General features: G+C 56.2%; 1 protein-coding gene across 2 annotated transcripts in view; it reads left to right on the forward strand.

Moving 5' to 3' along the window:
• The first annotated feature begins 884 nt into the window (after nucleotides 1-884).
• The window catches only part of LOC126540329 (uncharacterized), a 72066-nt gene continuing 53026 nt past the window's right edge, over nucleotides 885-19924 (forward strand). The window contains exon 1 of one of the 2 annotated variants that reach the window (XM_055075965.2): nucleotides 885-1317. The gene's annotated coding sequence lies outside the window, so the exon portion shown is untranslated. The remainder of the gene's footprint in view (nucleotides 1318-19924) is intronic. The other variant, XM_050187123.3, reaches the window with a different exon arrangement.

Here is a 19924-nt window from a genome sequence, read left to right on the forward strand (position 1 = left end):
GAGCCGACGAGCGCCGCGGCGCACGCAGCACCCGGCGCGCCGCCGCGGCTCCCGCGAGCAGAGCCGAGCCGGCCTGCCACCCGAAATGAAAAGAAGCACAGCAAAACGAGCGAAGAGGCGCTGAGCGGAGCGAGAGCGGCGGCCGCACCGGGTGCCCGCGAAGCCCGACAACCCCGAGGAGCGCGCGTCGTCCGCCGGCGCGCGCGCCCCAGCCTACGAGCAGCCTAGCCTGCGACCCCCCACAACCTCCCCCCCCCCCTCGCGTCCTCCACCGCCACGGCTCCGTTCAGCGCACCACCCCTCGCTGCCGCCCGACCGACCGAGCCGCCGAAGGAGCGAGCGGCTCCGAGGCGACCAAAGATAAAAACGGTGCGCAACTCCCCCCACTCTGCCCCCCCTCCCTTACCGCGCCACAGCCACTCGCTCCTGCTCAATCCGCGAACGCGAAGTAAAAAAGGAAAAAGAGAAGGGAGCGACAGCAGAGCCGGAGGGGAGCGCAAAAACAAGTACTACGCGGCGCGACGCGCGAGCAGAGAAGCGCGCAGGCCGGCAAGCGAATGGTGGGATGTTGGGGGGTTCGGTAGAGGGGGGGGGGGGGGGGCAAAAAAGAGCGGCGCGCTCCGCGTTCTTGGCAAGCAAGAAACGCGAAGAAGCAAAAGCAAAAAGCGAGAAAGAACGGGAGGCCCCGAGCGAGCAGCAAGCAAGCAAGCGGGCGCGCACGGCGGCTCGTCGGCGGCTGAAAGAGCGGCGGCGGGGCGCGCGCGCGCGCGCGCGCGGACACTCCTCGCACAGCGCGAGCGGCACTTCTCTCTCCCTCTGCTCCCCACAGCGCTGCTCTCCGGGGCGGCAGCGTGCGTGCGTGCCCTCCTCCTCTCCAGGCTCGTATCACTTTTACCGCCGCCCGTTCCCAGCTCGCCCCGCGCCTCGGCGGCGCACACACAAACCACCAGCTCTGCTCCTCCGGTCATTCGACAGGGGAGACCCCGGCGTGTGCGGACGTCGCGACGAGAGCGCCTTCTCTCTCCTGTGCCGCGCCGTGCGCGCTTGCTCGCCGCTCTCACTACGCTCCGTTCGCGTTGGCCGCGTTGCGCGCGCGAGCTTGTGTTGTGCGCGACTTCGGCGACTGGCTTGTGCTTTGGTTTTACCTTCCCCTTGTCGTCGGTGTGTGATTTCGTTTTTTTTTTCCTATGTATATTTTTTCTTTGTACAACGCCCCATACCTGGATTAATGAGAGCAACGAGACCGGACGAAGCGGACCTCCGCCCTCTGCTGCTTCCGTGTCTTCTATGAGAGTCGCCTGGGACAACTGAAACCCTGTAAGTAATTCGCTGATTTCCTATTACTTTTTTATTCGCTCACACGGCCTTAATTCTAAACTTTAACCGGAACTACGGTGACGGAAGAGATGCTCAACTTCACTATGACACTGCCTCTACAGCGTGTTTTATTTTTCTCAGCAACTCTTCTCAGCACAGCGACGTAATAAAAAGTTTCTCAAGTAGTTCTCGATACTTGCTGAAGTTCAAACTTCTATAAGTAGCTACGCGCGTTCGTGAGAGTCGCACGCGTCGACACTTCCAGCTGTGAAAACTACTTAGCAGATCCAGTTATTCCCAGTGCCATAGCGTTCCTTTTGTTTCGCTATTCGAACTTTGGCGAAATCGGTGGGCAGAGTAAGTCACGGTGTTTGCGAGAAACTTTGTTCGAGCTCTCCCGTGTAGAGCGTGAATTATCGCGGCTCGGGAAGTTTCGCGCACTATGGAGAACCTGCTATGTGGCGAAGCTATACAACTAAAACGAACACAAAGCAAATTAGCGTTAATGAGAATTACTACTTCAGATGCGTTTGTCGACCGTGGAAGCCGCTGTCGCGCTTTTCTGACTCCGTGCGCTGCCGTTGTGATCGTGACGAAGTTCGTAAACGGCTGGAAAAGTTCTTGCTTCGTGCACCCGCGTGTGCGACAAATGGTATTCAAGGAACAACGCTGACATACCACTTGTTTTATTTGTCAAAGGGAATGTTTAGGCGCCTTCAAAGGATGCATTCACTGCTTTTTTTTTTTTCATTCCACGACGCGCTCAAGCTTCTGTCGCCGCGAGCGGCATCGCGCGCCTAGTTACATGTCGCGAAATGTAAATCTAGTGCGTATACAAAGGCCTGCCGCATCACAATTCCTTGCTGTTTGTAATTTACGGCATGACGTTAGCGCGTGGACATCTTCTTTCTTTTTGCTTCCCGCACACAGCATGCGAGTAATGGGTATCCCTGCTTCACACGTGACCGATGCTTCTTAGCACTCATTCATTTCTACTTCACTAAGTGGCCCTTACTCTCAAGTGTAAACCAAAGCGCGAAGAGTTCTCGGGAAGCACAGGCTTCTCTTCTGCGTTTCACACCGCACCGAGAGCCGCGCCCATGAAGCGCGGTGCGTAAGTGGCGCAGGTTGAGTGCGTAAAGTTGGTTCCCCGCGATTTCACTTCTCATCAGCAGTCATAAGTAAATGGTATTTTTATCTAAGGAGTCTGCCGTAGTCGATCGTAAATTTTCTTTGCTTAACTACTGCGCGTTTTGGATATTTTAGCGTTTTTACGGAACCTTCAAGTTCCCGGAAAGCCGGCTTTCCCGCGGCGCTTGCGTAGCTTGTTGCTTGGCGCTTCTCGGGTGGGATCCTCCCACCGAGAACTTTCATGTCAGTGTAGCTCAGGCGGTAAACGGTAGTTTTTAGCAGCAGTGGAAGTTATGCCTAAATGCTGGTGGTTTCTCTAAACTTCGCGGGGTGCACGTCCCTTAGATATAATCTCCGCTGTTGTAGGTTTCAGCTTAGGCTTAAGTATAGACCTTAGCTACGGTAAGCTTCTGTGGCTTTTCCAGTAAAAAATATCCCCCCCACTGAGTTTTCGGGAACTGAACCATAACCTCGCGGTTTGGACAGTGCCTCTATAAAAGAAGTTGTGTCCGCAGACTTGCTGCTAGTTCCGTCTTTTTGAGGTAATGGTCACTGACTTGGCAAAATACGTTTCATTGTTTTCGAGATCACCACTTCTAAGATATGACGAAGTGAGTTTTTCAACGTTGCGCAGGGCGGCGCGACGAGGACAAGTTGAGCGATATACCTGCGTGGCGAGGTGTTCGTCGCCTCTTCCCAAAATCCGTGTGCGATGCGTGATTTCTTAAAGCCATTTGTGCTGCGCCAGTCGCAAAAGGTTGCTCGTTATGAGCCGAGACAGTTCATAGCAGTTTCTCACTTTTATAGTGCTTCAAAGGGAGCGTGAGTTTCCATGCTGGAGAAGTGTCACCGGCTGCTTGGTATAGTGCGTGGCATTTTGAGGCGACCATGCTTATTGTTTGTGTTACGGATCGCCCTTATCTTCACACAACACTGAGTACAGCTGAGCGCCGGTTTCATTACACAACTCTCGAGTTCAACGCCGTCGTGTCGTCTGACCCAGTGCTATGTCACTCAATCGCACTGCGCGAGCGCTTCGTGCACATATGCTACATTTTTGTTTGAGCGAAAAATTAAAGCGCATCTGCAATGACTCCCGCTGTGAGAGTACATTTGCAAATAGTTAACGTACGTTTGGTCTGTAACAGCCGAGTATAGCGGTATCCAATTGTTGCAGTGTTCCTATAGACGACTAGTACAAATCACAGTGCTTCGGTAAGCGCAAGCATGGCGGTATAACACATTTCACCCGTAAGGGTAAAATCAAGTGTTCCACGAGCGAACGGTAAGAATAGGAACCTGCGCAAGATAAGCAACAGGCGAGCTGTAGAAGTCGCATCTAAATGTGACCTTCGTTCCGCATGATGCGTCACTGCCAGAACACGTCCGCAGATAGCTAATCATTTGTAACATAAAGCATGTTTGTAGCAGTATTTCAAGCTGTCTTCTGACGAGACCGCGTGGCCGCGATATGTCCGTTGTATAAGCGCAGCAACCGTGGCGTTTAGCTGTACGGACCGGACAGGTCTTAACAGCATCCAGCCGCCGTTGACCACCGGAAGACGAAATGTGTATCGGAGGGAGTTCCTGCCTACGCGAGGATAGGCATATTTGTTCGAACCCGGAGCTCCCTTGTCAATGGCGGCGCCGCGGCTTGTATTCGCAAAACTTGCAAAAGCCAGCGCAGCCCACCAAGCCTGAACGCTGGCATATAAGGAAAGTCTCTTATACGTACGTGAAGCGTTCAGACTTCGTCGTCGTATGTTCGTATGGGGACAATGTATATCACAGAATAATTGAGCGCATAAGTGAAGACGGGCGCTACGTGTACCTACCCATTCATCTTCTGTTGACTGAGCAGATAGATGAGTTTCTCGAAAGAAGCGCAGCCGTCGCAGCGCTGTAATCCGCCTACACAAAATCGAACAGTCACGCAATATATATATATATATATATATATATATATATATATATATATATATATATATATATATACACGATATTCAGGCGCCAGTAGACGCACAGCTTGGCCCGAGCAATCAGAAACAATGCACCGCCTACGTGGAAATGGTGCTGTTGGCGGTAGTCACTGCGCTTCCTTCGCTAGGAGCCTCAGTGAAATCGACTGTCGGAGACGAGTGTTGATTGCGGTGCCTATACGAAGTTCATATATATGCATTCCTAGAGGCAACGATAAAAAGGGCGTAAGGGGGCGCCGTCATTCTGTCGCTTTGTAACAGGGAGCTAGAGTCTATAGTTGAACGAATAGGCAGACGGCGAGTTCCCGTGGTGATCTCGACCCGGAAGATATCGCGACTAAATCGTTTTCACCCAGCGCATCCGCGATCTGTCAGCGATTGGAGCAGGCCAAAACGCGGAATTCTTCCTCCCGTTTCGTTTGCAAGAATGCAGGAGGAAAGGGCGGGTGGGGGGGGGGGGGTGCACGTGCGTTGTCTGTGCTAGATATTTCAGCGAGACCTTATCCTCTCCCTCGAAATCCCGTGCGAACCGATGGCGCTGTCCGAACGTGGCGACGTCGTCGTACGAGTCTGCGACGCGCAGAAGAAAGCGAGCCGCCGCCAGGCGGGAACAAAATAAAAACTGAAAGGAAGAGAAGCCACTGTCGCGGGGCCATCATCTGCGCCCGCGATAGTTGTGCCGCCGTCGTCGACAGTCCCCGGGATGGTGCGCTGATAAGGGGCGGTCGCCGCTTCGTTTTCCGGGGCGACCCGCATCGCTTCTCCCGGGGCTCGGCGTGTACGATCCCAGCCCGCGCACAGCCAGATTGTCCTTATCGCGCGCGGCCTGCCGCTTCTTTCTTCCTCGCGTGAGCTCCTCTGCCCGCCTCTCTCTCTCTCTATTTCGAAATTCCTGCGGCCGGGCGTCGACGGGCGCATCGCGCGGTTGTTTATCTTCGCGCCGGCATTCGAGGACGCGCCGCCCTATAATGTTCCCACAGGCGCTGTATAGTCGTGGCCCGGCCGTCCTCCTATACAGGGGGATGTTAGTATACGGTGCGTAGTACGTGTAATTGCGTATTATACTGTCCACGTAAAAGCAGAGAAACCTCGAATGCTTACGAATGAATGTGGACGAGTCTTGCGTTGGCGCCGTTAGCCCAAGAACTCGGCGCCCGAGTTTGCGTTGTGCCTGTGTCAAGCGCGCAGTGTTAGAACGTGGAAACTGCCGAAATAGCGCTCTCGCTTTGGTTCATTCGCTCGTGTTTCAACTTGCGCTTAAAGTGCGATCCAGTCATTCGCAGAGATCCACGGCAACGGCGAGGTTCACCGAAACTCAACTTTCGTGAGCACGTTTGTGGAACTCTGGCTAAAAGATTGTTTAACATAATAATTTCTTAACCTGGACTAAGAATTAGACTTTCTGTTGCGCAGACCACGTGTGAAGTTCTGCATCGGGACCGCAGATACCGAAGCTATACAGCTCGGTTATCCGGTGCCGGCGCTTCTGCTCTCTTGGGCCAACATACGAAAGCTATCAAAACACCCAACTTGACCGAACCGAAAGGCGTGTTTTGCGAAAACGCGAGAAATTAGTAAGATAAGTTGCTGTTGCATGGATGTGATCGAGCTTTAGTTCTTCAAAGTGGTCCTTAAGGTTTGTGAGACGCCGGCCGCTAGCGGGCGTGATTGGTGTGATGGCTCGTGCAGGGGCGGGGCATATTCAATCGTGTGGCGGTCAGAAAACCAAGGTATGCCGCCTGTTATCTCAACAACAACAACAAAGCCTTTCGAAGCGCAATTCTTTTTCACTGGTCATATGCGTCGTGGATGAAGCAATAACCTGGCACCGTTTATATCTGTGCAAGCTGGGAATGTTGTAAATTGTGAAGGCAAAACTATTTGAGCAGATCGTGCGCACGAGTTTACTATATGGCGCTACAGCAAGGTCCCGCGGCTTTTGTTCACGCCACGGCGTTTAATAGTTGTTTGTTATGAGGGCAGAACGAGAAAAGTAAATAAAGAAATACACGGGGGTTGGACTGCGTTCAGGAACATTGCCTCTCGAGTATTTGACCGCAAATGTCGGCCGCTACGGCCATCTACGAGAGCGAACCTTTTTTTGTTATCGGAGGTCACAAGCCGCGATCTCGGACTACGTGGTGAGAAGGGCGGTGTATCCGCGTGTTACGCTGTCCCCACTTCCCGCAGATGCAGACGTTGTACCAAGTGGTGAACCTTTGGATTTACTTCCTATAGCCTTAGCTTAAGGGCCGAGAAGTACGAGTGATCCTAATGTGGTTGGTTGTGGTACTGCTGCGTCACTATACGCACGCGATCGCCGCTGCGAGACACTAGAGGACGGAGGTCTTTCCGCAGATTTCACAGAATTTCCTCGACCTCTCTGCCATTTTGTACAAAAGAATAAAAATAAATAAACGCTCTTTAACCGCATCTCCTGCGATTGGCCTACACTAGCTGCCACTTAAGGCCTCCTGCTCCGTGCGGATACCGTCTAATATTTCGAGGAACATTCGAGTTGTCCACTAATGCGAAAGTATAGAAAAGATTCGGCTCGGTGCAACGGATAAGCAGAGAATAGGATCTAGTGGAAAGAGCCGTTAAAGAAACGTTAACAAAGAAGTGCGGCCCCTGCCTTTTGGAGAGAGCGTCACCGGTCGCGGACCGAGGACCACCGTGCGCTCCGATAAAAAGCGCCGCGGCCTCTCTCCGGCTCACGCGCCAGCGACGCGGCGCCACGGAGATAGCGAGCCCGCGATAAAGGCGGCTCCCCGAGGGCTGGCGGTGTCGTGCTAGCGCGTGCGTGCGTCGCGTTCTCTCTGTTTCGCCCGCCGTATCAGCAGCGTCGAGGGTGGAGGCTGCGGGGGTGTCCTCCCAACGCCCGCACCGCCGCGAGCGACTGTTTACCGAGCTTCCGGCCTCGCGGCCGCGTTGCTGTCGTCTCGCGCCGATGGAAGCCGGCTGTCCAAAGGTCGCAGCCGCCAGCGCGGAAATTGCACCTCCTCGCACCCTCCCCCCCTCTCTCCCCCCCCCCTCCCGCTCCGGGACTGTGTTCGTCTCGACAGAACCGTACAGCGTTGTTGTGCAAACCGATTGGTAACCGAGTTTGCGGGTGTGATCGGGAGACCGCAACCCTTGGTTATTTGGAAGACGACACGTTACCGCCCAATCGCGATGGCCGTTGACACGCCGACGAAGCACCAGCCGATCGTAAACGGTTCGCAGTCCTCCTTTGGATCAAGCAAGCTCGCGCTCCCGCTCCGCTGCACGCAACTGACGTAACGTCGAGTGTCGCTCGCGCGCAGTGCGCTAGCCCTCGTTCCCCGCAGCCTCTTCCCGGGACGGCGCCCGGGTTGACTGTGGCTCGGCTGCGCGAGTACAGCTTCGTGCCCTCTGTTGCTCGCTCCCCTGCTTGTCAGCGGTCTCTCTCTTTCTCTCTTTGGGTGTTTTGGCTCTGCTGTGCGGTCGCCGTTTGATTGTCCCCTCGCCGTGCCTGCGGTAACGCTGCGGCGTCACGCGGCCCCCCGCGCGAGCGCCGGTAATTACTCTGACGCTGCCCGTCCGGCTGGCTCCGTGGCCCGATATATCCCGCCTGCCGGTCACCCGAGTGCGCGCTTGCTTCGCTATAGCGTTTGTTCTGGATCCGTGGTGCTGTAGATAGCGAAGCAATGAACTGAAAACAGGGGAAATAATAGAAGTACGGACGCGGTGTGCATAGTTGTGTTGTGATGGTGTGTGCCGCGTGTCTTCCCACGGCCCGATTTAGTGCGCAGTGTGCGAGTGCCCTTGGTTGGTTGCTCAACTGTGTCGCCGTTGCCTTGGCGACCGAGCGCGAACGTTGCGATGCATCAGCATATGGAGACATTCGTCACAGTGGCTAACCACGCAGATTACGCGTGATTCTCAATTATTCCGCTGAAAGCAGCACGAAATATGGCGTACCTCGTCGGCCCGACCATTGCATAGCTTATTTCAAGGGGACACCGCGCGCGAACGTATTCTCGACAGCCAATCCTGCCAAGAACGCAATACAAAGAATAGAGTGAACGACACGCAAAGAGAGTTTTCTTGGTTGTGTGTGTTACAGGCCGTGTTTTCTTAAGCACGTTAGGAACAAAAAAGACGTTTACGTGTTTCTATTCATAGTTGCGAAAGTTGGCTCCGAAACGCGCGTGACGTTGTACAAAGATTTTTTTTTGTCCTAGTCAAGCGCGCTGAACTTCAGTAACTTCCAGAGGAAAGCTACGTTCGCGTCGGCGTGTCTTGCCGACCGAAGGCCGCGGTCCGTCGTCGGCGACGGGGGAAAGCGACGCGTCACGGAGCAGCGGAGCCAGCGACGCGTACACAAGCGAGCGAGCGACCGACCGACCCGCGCCGGGAAAAGCCTCCCGCGGCGCCTCCGTTCGGTCGGGGGGGACGGCGCGTGGCTCGCGTTGCTTTGCATCTTTTTTGCATGCGGCGGCAACGGGGCGCGCACGAGCAGCGCGGGCGTGCGTGCGCGTTGCCCTCCTCGCGGCGCAAAGCAGCAGACAGCGTGTGGGAATCGCTGGAGCGGTGCCAGTGACCTTTCGCGCCGCTGCTTGCGCGCGTGCAAACGAAGACGGCGCGGCACTGCGGCATCGAAAGACGAGAAAACGCGCAGCCGACCGACCCGCGGCGCCGCGCGTTTGCCAGGCCTCCTTGCGCGGGAGACGTAGGAAAGTCGAAAGCTCTGTAGCCTACGCTAGATGGTCGTGCAGAGCGACGGACGGCAAGCGAACCGTCCTGGCAGCGAAGGAAGGCGCGAACTGGAGATTGTCTTTCCACATGTTAGAATGGCAGCGCGCAGACGGAAGTGACGTACTTACTTAGCAAATTAACCCCTTCGGGCGGTGGACGCACGGAAAGTTTAATTTTTTGTCGTGTCATTCGTCTTCGGGGTCCGCATCGTGCCTTGCAGCGACAAATAAATTGCTGGTCGGAAAGGTTTCATTTCTGTTGGCTTTTGTACTAAAGCGAGGAATATCGGCCGTCGCATGTCATACGTGCAGCTGAGTACTGGTGCATGACAGGACGGGTGCCCTAATGCATTCTATTTTTCTCGTACACACTAGCCGAGTGACACGAAGTCGATGCGCCTTATTGATTTGGTTACCTCTACAGAAATGATTTCGCTCTGTAGACACTGGGAGGAGAAATCTAACCCTATCCGCCAGGAAATATCCAAAGGCAAGAAGAAGTACTTTAACGACTGGAAAATGTACAGAGGTCGGCCGGATAATGGAGCACCTGGCCTGCTACTCTACGTAAGGGAAGGAGAAAAGGTCAAGAAAAGGGTCACACTCTTCCACAGAGTCGACGCCGTGGAGCTAAGACACGGTTCAGCACTTTCACAGCTTTTGTACCTCGATCCAGAAAAGCCCTGCACGTCCCATCGATGCGCTGCGTTTTGTGCACGACACGCCGAATCTTCGAGCTCGAAACACGCTTGGGATTACGGCGCTCGCGGAAAACTGACGGTTTAGGTGTGGTTTAACTAGGTACGGAAAAGCGCGTAGGCGTACGGTAAACACGTCCTCCGATGAAACGGAGTGGCTGTAAGGCGGTGGATCGCACTACCTTTAATAAGGAAATGTGGAGCGCAGCTAGAACTTGCTACTGCCCCTTTCTCCGTATGCGGCTGTGCTAAACTGAGAGGTTACATCGATTCCCTGTCGAGAACGTGCAGTGTCACAGTGCAAGATGTATATCGAATATCTTTCGGGATGAAAGCCGCGCGCGCGCTCAGTGCCTCGTGTCCCTGTTTCTGTGGGCGCGCTGCCGTCGTCCTCTCGTTTCCGTTTGTCGTCTGCACCAAACATCGCGACGAGCAGCAGCACTTTGCCCCGCTGCTGCTGCGCGCTTCTTCGGCGACGACTCCTTTTCCCGGCGGCGGCGGAGAATGGGCTTTGTTTTTTCGGCCGGACGAGCTGCGCCGCGCCCGTACTTGGGCGCTCTGCGTCGACGGCGGGCCCCATTGTTTTATTGTTCGGCTCTAGCGACCGGAGAGACACGACGCCGCTCTCTGTGCGCGTGTGTGTGTGCACCGACGCACGACGCCGCTGGGAAGCGCGCAGGCGGCGGCTGGCTTCTTGGGCATCATCCCTCCCCTCCCCCCCCCCTCGCCGCCTGGCTTGGCGCGGCAAGCGGGCGAGCCTTGTGTGTCAGCGCAGGCGACCGGCGACTACCCGCCCCGCAGCTATCTCCGGCGCCGTGTAGCTGGGGCCGTAACGATTGCGTGCGCACCCTCCCCCTCGCCTGTCCCTTGGGTTCCCCCCCCCTCCCCTCATTCTGCGCCGCAGCTTGTGTGTGCTTTTTTTTTTTTTTCTTCCGTCAGAGCCGCTTCACGCACTCGTGCGAGCTTGAGCTTTGTGCGGTACACCCCGCGCCGGATGCGGAGGATAAGGTTCGCGGCAGCCCCGTTTGGTCGAAACAAAGGCGTCGTGAGAGTAGACGCTGCATATATCAAGCAGCTCCAGGGCTGGTCCTGCTCTTTCCCCGACCTCTTAGCGGGCGCGTTGGCTTTTCCTACGCAGGAAGGCCTTTCGCCTTGAATGGCCCCGGGCTTAAACAGAGGCAAGTACCGGTGGGCGCGCAAATCCGACAGTCTCTTGTTGTGTTATTATATTGGAGTAGTCCCGACGATCTATGGGGCACGATCTCACGTAGCGCCCGCAATCCGTTTCTGAGTAAAAACGCCTACTATTGCGTGAATGATTAAACGCGCTGCTTGCAGCTTTAATAAGGAAAGCCATGTGGGGGGGGGGGGGGGGGGGGGGGGGGGGCGATGCACCGTAAAGCCAAGCTGTAACGCGCGTGTGAACCGACCCTAAGCACTTCTGCCCAGACTTCGCGATTGCGGTCGGCGTCCAACTTCGTATTTCCTGGCAGCTCTATGTGGGCCGCGCGAAAGCTGGACGTCGACGCCAGGCAAAAGAAACGGCCCGCCTGTCCCGAAGCGTCACGGGAGCAATAAGGTTTCCGGCCGCGGTGCCGCCTGTCTGTCCACTTCAGCCCCCTCTTTCGCGGTGATGATTCAAAGCCGCCCGGCACTGAAGAAACCGCCGTGGCGCGTAGTAAAAAAAAAAAAAAATAGACCGCCGCTCGCCTCTCCTCCCCGCACAACAGGACGTTACGAGGCGCCGTCATTGAGAATGGCGAAGCGGCGAGTTCCGCGGCCCGAGGAGCCCCGACCGGTCGCTCGGTCGGTCGCCCCCCCCCCCCCCCCCCCCCCCCCCCCTTCCTAAGCGCCTTCTTTGCTTCCGGGCATTTTTCTTCGTTCTAGCGAAGGCCGGCGGAAAAAAAAAAAAAAAAAATTCTCTTCGCGTCTCGCGCACCGCCCCGCCACGGTGAGGCCTGTCTGGGTCCGCTGAGCGGAGCTACCCAAAAAAGAAGAGAGTAGAGGCGGCGGGTGGTTCTCGCGCGGTCCCCGTTTGAGGAAAAGCGCGCCTTGCTTCGACGCGAGAAAGGCCGCCGGCGATGACATGGGCGGCAGGCAGCGGTCCCGCGCTGTGTGCCGGACGGTCCCGCGAGGCTGTGCACTGCCGTCTGTAATAGCGTGCATGACACACTCTTGCCGTGTGAGCGCGCTCCAGTCGGAGAACGGGTTTTTTTACAACGCGTAAGAAAAGCATAGGGGATAAAAAAAAAAACAGACAACCAAGGGACAGGACGAAGTGCTCTCTGGACAGGACACTCCGTTGTGCGCGGACAGAGGACAGCGCGCGGTGCTTTCCGTCTTTGTTTTCCCCCTACGCTTTGTACGCGCTGTAAGAATGCAACGAAAAATGCGTCGCCAATTAACTAACATCCCCAGCAGGCATTATTGAACTAACATTATCGGCAAGTGCCAAACGGCAACTTTTTTTTTTTTGGCCGGCGCGTTGCTTGCGATGGTAAGCGGCGACTTGAGCACGCGAGGAGGAGTGCGGCGTGCGGATTGGCACACCATTCTGCGACTTTCTTTTAACGACGCTGCTGCGGGCGGCACTTGTGCAACTACGCGGTTCGGGAACGGCGTGACGCAGCGCGGCTCCTTCCCTTTCGAAAAGCCTGTGCGTCGTCGTCGCCGCTGTGGGCTGGCTGCACCGCGCGGCAGCTTCACGCGGACGAGGCCAACGGGGAAGACGCGGCCGGCCGCCCCCGTCTTCGTTGGTCTTTTTTTTCCTTCCTGGAGGCGAGGTAAACGAAGAATGAGGAACGGAAGACAAAGCACACGCACGCAACGCAAGCAACCTGCCGTAGCCGGCCAGCCGCAGCCGACGCTCGCTTCTCCGGCGTGGCCTTGAATCCTGGCAAAAGAAAAAAAAAAAAAGGAAGAAAAGAATGGTAAAGTAAAAAGAACACGCGAATCGCGGCGGTCCGGTCCCTTTCGCTTCAGTGTGAGAGTACGTGAAGGGAAAGACAGATGAGCTGACCGCCGCCCGAACGTCTCACCCGCGCCGGTGGCGGTTGTGGTGCTGTTCTTCGCCGTTGTTCCCAGTGGAGCCCCCCCCCCACCCCCACCCAACTGTTGCGAGCGCGAGCTGAATGCGAGGAAGGTTGCGATGACGGAGAAGCAAAGCTTATGATTGCAGCTGCGTGATTAGGCTCTCTCTTGGTAGCGCCGTCTAAGGAGCGGGAGGGCTTTCACGTTGGAAAACGGCGTCGTAATCTTTTTTGGCACAAATCTGGGTGCCGTGCCTTCCCCATCGCCGCGCTGTTGAGAAGAGTCATAGACACGGTCGCTGCCAAACGCGGCGTTTGTTGCACATTTCAAAATTGTGACTGCCAGTGCTTCCGCGAACGAGATATTCACTCGGTAGCACTGCGGAGAAGCCAGCTGTCGAACCTTGCCGCTTTTTGTATCTCGCGCGTCACGGGTGGCTTTGCGAATAATCGAAACAGAGAGGCCGAAAAGCACGCAACACTGGAGCGTCTATATATCGCTACACTTTCTGTATCTGACGTCATCCATCAGCTGACCCGTACGCGGCGTAATGGCAGACGCGCAGTTGCGGCCGCTTTCCCCGCGCCGACCCGCCCGCGCAGCCCACGCCGTGCATAAGCAGCGGCGCCCTCGGCATTCACGGACGGCAGGGAATGAATGAAATCGTTCCTCGGCTGCCGAAGAACAGAAGGCGTCCGTTGAAAGGGAAGCGGGCCGACGCGCAGTCAGCCTGCGCTTTCACAAATCCTTTAACACCTCCGCCGGATGTTTCGCGCCTCCGATTGCGCTGAATGCCGTTGAATGGAGCCGTCGAGTTCCTCTCGCTTCGACCGAACGCCTTCACTCCCTTTTCTCTCTTCTCTCTGGCGATTTTCTTTTCAGCGCAAGCGGCTTCCGCGCCGGCCGCTGGCTGTGGCGGCGGCGGCTGAATTTTCTTTAGCGTTTCGCAATCATCTGCCGCGTCGCCCGCGCGAAAGTGCCGTCTGGCACGCAACTCGCGGCGCCTGGCGAAATGTGCGCAAGAGAGAGAGAGAAAAAAAAAAAAAGGAAGTTTGTCGGCGGTTCCTCGAAGCTGCAGGAAAGGCGAAGCACGGCGGAGTCAGCAGTCGCGACGTGCAATCGCGCCTTGCCAGTCCCGAACCGACTCCCCCAACCTTGTTTTCTTTTTTTGTTAAGCCTGACATAGCGCGAGCAGGCTTCGCGTTCAGCGACCTTCGTCAGCACGGACCTACCTTTACAGCACGTCAAAACACTTGACTGTGCGCAGGGCTCGCCTGCGCCGGGGACGCGCCTTCGTCGCGCCAGCTGTCACGCGATCACAGAACCTTTGATCGGTCTCGATGCGCTCTCTGCGATCGCGAGAGGTCGGTGTCGTCGTGAGCGGTCGGTTGTGGCTTTGCCAGTGGCGATCGCGCACATGTGGGAAACCAGAGTATTTAGCATTTCGGCAAACACCAGCGCGCGAGCTACCCCTCCGATTAGAAAGGTGTCGTTCAGAAACCGTCGATGTAATTCGTGCTTTGGAAATGTAGATATACTTGCTCGTAGCGTAGTAAGTGCTGCGTGCTGCAGGCGGACCTTGCTATAGCCTCGCAAAATTAGCGCTCCTGGAATTTTGAAGAATCGCGAGGCCGAAGCCTACAGAATGAATGGTGTTCTATAGCCACATCACAAGGTCCGTTACCGATTAAGTTAGATGGAAATTTAGGAGGGGGCGGGGGTGGGGGGGCGATTCACAAAGTTTCTTCTTTGTAAGTGTTGTGTGTCATTGACGCCGCTTCGCTAATTGTATGGCCAGTGGCACGAACGGCTGGCATATATATTCTTACCAATAGTTCTAGCGCAAGACCATCTCAACAGTCTAGCCGTTGAAGGGGCACTAGAGAGAAAAAAAAGGTTTCTTCTGTATCAGTAAATTACCATTCTACAATATCAAAAACACCACTCTTACCATGGGAAACGGCTTGGCAAGCCAGAAAAAGCGATATGACAAAAGACGGGTGTCGACGCCTGCTTGAAGTTCGCGCACCATCTCGCTGTGGCGTCATGTATCTTGACAGGGCATCTTCTAGGGCATGTATTTTCTTTGGCATAGGTAATAAGTATAGATTATATTGTGTTCTAAAGGAGCCAATGAACGAACATGGCGAGCTTCCGGAAATTTTTGCTGAACCAAGGCGTCCTAAACGAGGACAAAAAAATATATATACACACTTTGAAATTCGTGACGTCACAGTGGCGTCCCGGCGTTGTGGTTTCGGCACGACATTTAAAAATTGAAGTCTCCACCTTCATCTTGTAATAATCAACCTACTATTGCGGAAGTAACGACAACGGGGTTCTCGGAAAAAAACACACACGCACACTTTATCCGTCTGAACTGATTTAGTGTTTTGCTTCAGCGTCCCTTTAAAGTCGTGTTCTGCCCAGTCGGCGTGATCTCAGTTACGTGTGGAAGACACGCGCTAAGGACAGCGGATGCGCTACCTGGAGGTGGACGAGCGAAAAGAGCGTCGAGGAAAAATTCGCGGAAGGCTCTCTTTGAGCGAACGGGAAAGTAAGCGCGCGCGCTTTCGGGCCCGCGTTTGGCGTTACGGCACTCGCTGGGCGCCTCGCTTCTTGTTTTTTTTTTTCTTTTTTCAGTTTGCTTTCGCGCTTGCGCACGTTTGTTTTTCATCGTTTTTCTGCTTCGCGCCCCGCACGTTTTCTTGCCTAGTCGTGCTCGCCCCCCAGTCCAGCTCGCGTCGGAGAGGAATGCTGCGGCGGTGCGAAGCGCGTTGATTTGGGCTCCGCTGTCATCTCCCGCTGCGATTTTCGTACTTGCTTGTTCTCACTCTTTCTCGCTCTCGCTTCCTTTGGCCGCTTGCTCATAGGTAACCTGGCCAAACGCAGGAGAAAGTTCCCGGCCTGCTCGCGCTTACAACGAGTATACGCGGCGACGGTAACCGCGATTATAATTTATAAATCCTGCATTGTATAAGGTAATTAGCGCTGTGCATTTAATAGCGAAGTCTTTGCATATCAATGGCTGGCTCAAACAGGAAATGTTCGCAAGAGCAAACGGAACACGGCCGCTCGTATACGGAGAGATCTTAAGCGCATGCAAGTTCGTCTCTGTGGTCGGTTTGGCTTCGCACGTAACCGCTACGCGTTGCTGTCTCCGCTCACTAACTTATCTCAATAGCCGAGAAAAAAAAAAAATGGTGTAATCATAAACGGCGGAAAGAAGCGCGCAACGGAACTCCGCAAATCAGCTACTTTCTGCCTTGCCGAAAGCGACAATGCCTATCGTCACTTCACGCTGCGCGTCCCTGCAGCTCCCCGCGTATAGGTCATCCGCAGTGTGCGAAGTTCCTCACCGGACACCGCTGAATCGCAGGGTCTCCTCTGCAGGTCCCCGCACCACCGATTTCGGGACAGTGAGACAGTGCGTGCTTTCACAACGGACTCCCGAGACGGAGCACGAATACGTGTACAATCGCCCCGATGGGGGGGGGGGGGGGGGGGTCGCCTCATTCCGCCGAGGGCGGTAGCTGGGCTCGGCCTTCGCATGGCGTACGGCTTTTCTGTTCAGAACTCTCGACTTGCGCCGTTTTCTTTCTCAACTCCGCGCTCCCGTTTTCGCCGGGGCTCGCGTAGGGTCGTAGATTCCGGGAGGGGCGCGCCCAGCCGGCTGGCCTGCGGCGGCGGCAGCTCAGCGCGTCGCTGTGACGAGGCGGCGGCCAAGATTAGAACCAGCACCGGGTGCCGGGTGGGGTAGTTCAACCGCGGCACGCTAATAGCGGCGCGACTGAGCCTTGCCCTCCCCCCACAGTGTCGGTGCCAGCAGCGCTGGGTGCGCGCCGAGCAGAGCAGTTGGCCGCAGTGGTCGTCGACTGGAACGAGGGGAGCCGCCGGCCGACCGCCCCCTGCACCCACCCCCTCGTTTCCGTTCCTGCCGACCGAGGCAGGCAGCGCGTTACACGCGCTGCTACCGCTGGTCCTCTTCATTCCCACCGCCACGAGTTGCAGGCGTGGACGAGCAGGCTCACTCGTAGCTACTTGGCGCGCGGTTGACCCTAATCTCGCACATGCTGCAGCCTCGCGCCCTCGGGCTACTCAAACAGCCAGGCCTTCGTCAGCAAGCTCTATCTCCATTTGCCGTCAAGGCTCTGGGGTCAGGCATATGCTTATATACATATCTTCTTTTTTCTCGCGGGCGGTTGTCGCGTTATATGGCGCCCTGCTGGCGCCTAAACTCCCCAGTAAACAGCAGCAACAGATGACGCTCCGCACAAAGCCGGGAAGACGAACAAGTGTTAACAAAGAAACGCCTACGCGGTGTGACGTCAGCGAGCGTATCGTCGCAGAGGCGTTGTTGTCTGACTGAAGGGGGAGGCGGGGAGTGGGGGCGCTTGCCTCCCTCCTCGCGAGCCGCCGCGCGAACGCTAACGAGCCGCCGGCGGCGCTCCCGTCCTCAGCGTGTGATCGTGCCGACTTTGTTCCCGCGCAGCTAGCCGTTCCATCGTTTGCCTCCGAACGGTGCACGCCTCCCCCTCCCCAACCTTCGGCGCGCCGCACCCGTCCATTTCTAGCAGAGCTCGTGGCGGCCCGCCGGAATGATCTGCTGCTGCTGATGCTGGTGCCCCGTTTCCGCCTCCCTTGGCGAGCCGGTTGAGAATCCCGCGGTGACGCCGGTGACTCGCCACCGCGCACGTCGTTAGGACGTCCTCCGCTGACGGCTTCTCGTCTGCCTAGCCCTTTTTTCTTTGCTTCCATTTCCTCTCCGAGCCTTCGTTTTCTCTTTCTCGTCTTCCTCGCCTCCAGCGGCACGGAAGCGAGCGCTAACGCGCGGAGGCGGGTAACCCGAGCGCACCTCGGCGTATCCTATTTCGCGGAGGAGATAGCGCAGTCCGGACGCTGCAGTCGGGGGTGCGCGCGCGTCGGCCGCGTAGGAAAGGAGCCAGCGCGGCCCTGGCTTCGAGCGGCAGGCGGGGAGCGGAACGTCGTTGCCAGCGGGGCCACTTTTCCTGCTGTCGCGATAGGAAGGAGGATTCCTCAGTTCGAAACGGCGCGTCCCGTACAGTGGCCGCAACGGCGCGTGGCTTCGTAAATAAATGAACCGCTCAAGCAGTGACTGCGTTCGACGTACATCGCGGCAGTCTTACAATCGCCAATTGCCCAGCTGCGCACTAAGTCACGCAGAGTTCTAATGCAGCCATTATGCTCGGGAAAAAACAAAGAAAAGGCGTGCCGAAAGTTTGTTGCAAGTTTCGTTCCATGTCGGTTATTTGTGAATGCGCTTAGAAGTTGATATTATCAGAAATAGAGCGCCTCCGAGTCCTGCAGCGCGCGTATACCAGTGCTTCTTCCGTTAGGCTGCTCTCGAGAGGAGATGGGCACGAGCCGTGCGGCGCCCGCGTTGGCTCTACGCCGTTCTTCGCTCTCTTGCTTGGCCGTGGCCAGCCGCAGCAACCGCGAGTACTGCACGCTTTTAGAGGGACTCGGTGCAGTCCGGGTTCGGCGCGAGCACGCCCTCACGTCCGCCTATTGATCCGAAGATTACTATGCCGGCGTCGCGCGCCCCGCTCGACGACTGTGCGTGCGTGCGTGCCGCCGGAAAAACAGCTGTGCGCGGCCCGCCAGCGAGGCGACGCCGAGCGCAAACGAAGCAGCGCTCTCCTCGGGAGCGAGGGGAGAGGAGGGGGGCCGAAACAGGCGCGGCGGGCTCACGCGCGCGCGACGGGCTTTGAAAAGCGAGGCAGGCGAGGCAAGCCGCGTTGGGCCGTGAGCGCTGTCCGCGCGGCGCGGCACGGTCGATTGGCTTTGCGAGCGCTGTGCCTGCGTGTACCGTGTTTGCGCGCGCCTAATCGAAAGCGCGCTCGCTGGCTCGCGCTTGTGGCAACGCCCTGCTTCTTCGGTCGCCTTGCGCTCGTTTGTTTTGTTGCTGCTGATGCTGCATTTGTGCGCAGTTGTCGGGTGTGATAGTGCCGCCCGGAAACAGGTGCAGCCCCCCTCCGCCCCCGAGTGTGGCTCATCGCTGCGGCGCTCCATGTCGTGCCATGTGTGGAGATCGCGCCACACTCATGCGCCCAGCGGTTTGACTGTTTGGGTCTCGGTTGACGTCATTCCATTTGTATTTAGTCTCATTTTTTCCCCCGATGTTTGGCGGTTGGCGCACTATTGCGCGATACCAGTTGATAGTTTCGAGTATGCGTCATTTCACGTTTCGTTGAAGCATGGCGTCAGAGGCGTGTATACGACAAGACGCTCGCACATGGACGAGTAAGTTGCAGTGTCGAGCAAATAACTTGGGCTTTAGCGAGAGAGAGAGCATATGATAAATGAAAGGTAGGGAGGTTAACCAGGACTGGGCCCGGTTGGCTACCCTACACTGGGGAAAGGGAAAAGGGGATAGAACGATTAAAAGAAGAGAAAATCCAGTGGGGATATCGTTCGGTCACTCATTCCGGATCACAGACGCTGACTCAATCCAGTATCTTTCCAATATCGCAGCAGCGCTTTTGTGGCCTTTTGTAGCTGCGATATGCGAGGCCATGGTACCCAAGATCTTGTTCAAGGTGAACGGTTTTCTATCTAACTGGTTGAGAGCTCTGCAGAGGTCATGTCTTTCATTTTCAAAAGGTGGGCTTTAGCGAAGTTTCGGATTTGCTGGGCGCGCAGCAATGCAGCGATTCGCCTAAGCGCTGCGTTTGTTCGGACTCGGTCCGCTGCTAGCCGCTCAAAATGGGAGGAAAGCTTCCCACGTGCACGCATGCACGCGCGTTAATGCTGCCGAGTTACTGTTTCGGCGACTGTGTCGCGCTTAGCCAAGTGGGACTTGGCTATAACTTACGTGATAATCAATCGTCTTCTTTGTGCTTTCCGCGGCAATTAGATCGCTTCTGCAAGACGTTGGTTGTAGCGCGCGACAGGCCTTCGCTTTGATGTTGCACGTTTATTTCATAGTTCCTCTGACGAGGACACACTTGGCTGAAGTAGCTATTCATTATTCATCATCGGCAGCGTAAAAAAAAAAAGTTTAGAAGATGCGGTGTGTGAACTCTTGTCT

The sequence above is a fragment of the Dermacentor andersoni genome, chromosome 2 (assembly GCF_023375885.2).
Source record: "Dermacentor andersoni chromosome 2, qqDerAnde1_hic_scaffold, whole genome shotgun sequence".
NCBI lineage: Eukaryota > Metazoa > Arthropoda > Arachnida > Ixodida > Ixodidae > Dermacentor > Dermacentor andersoni.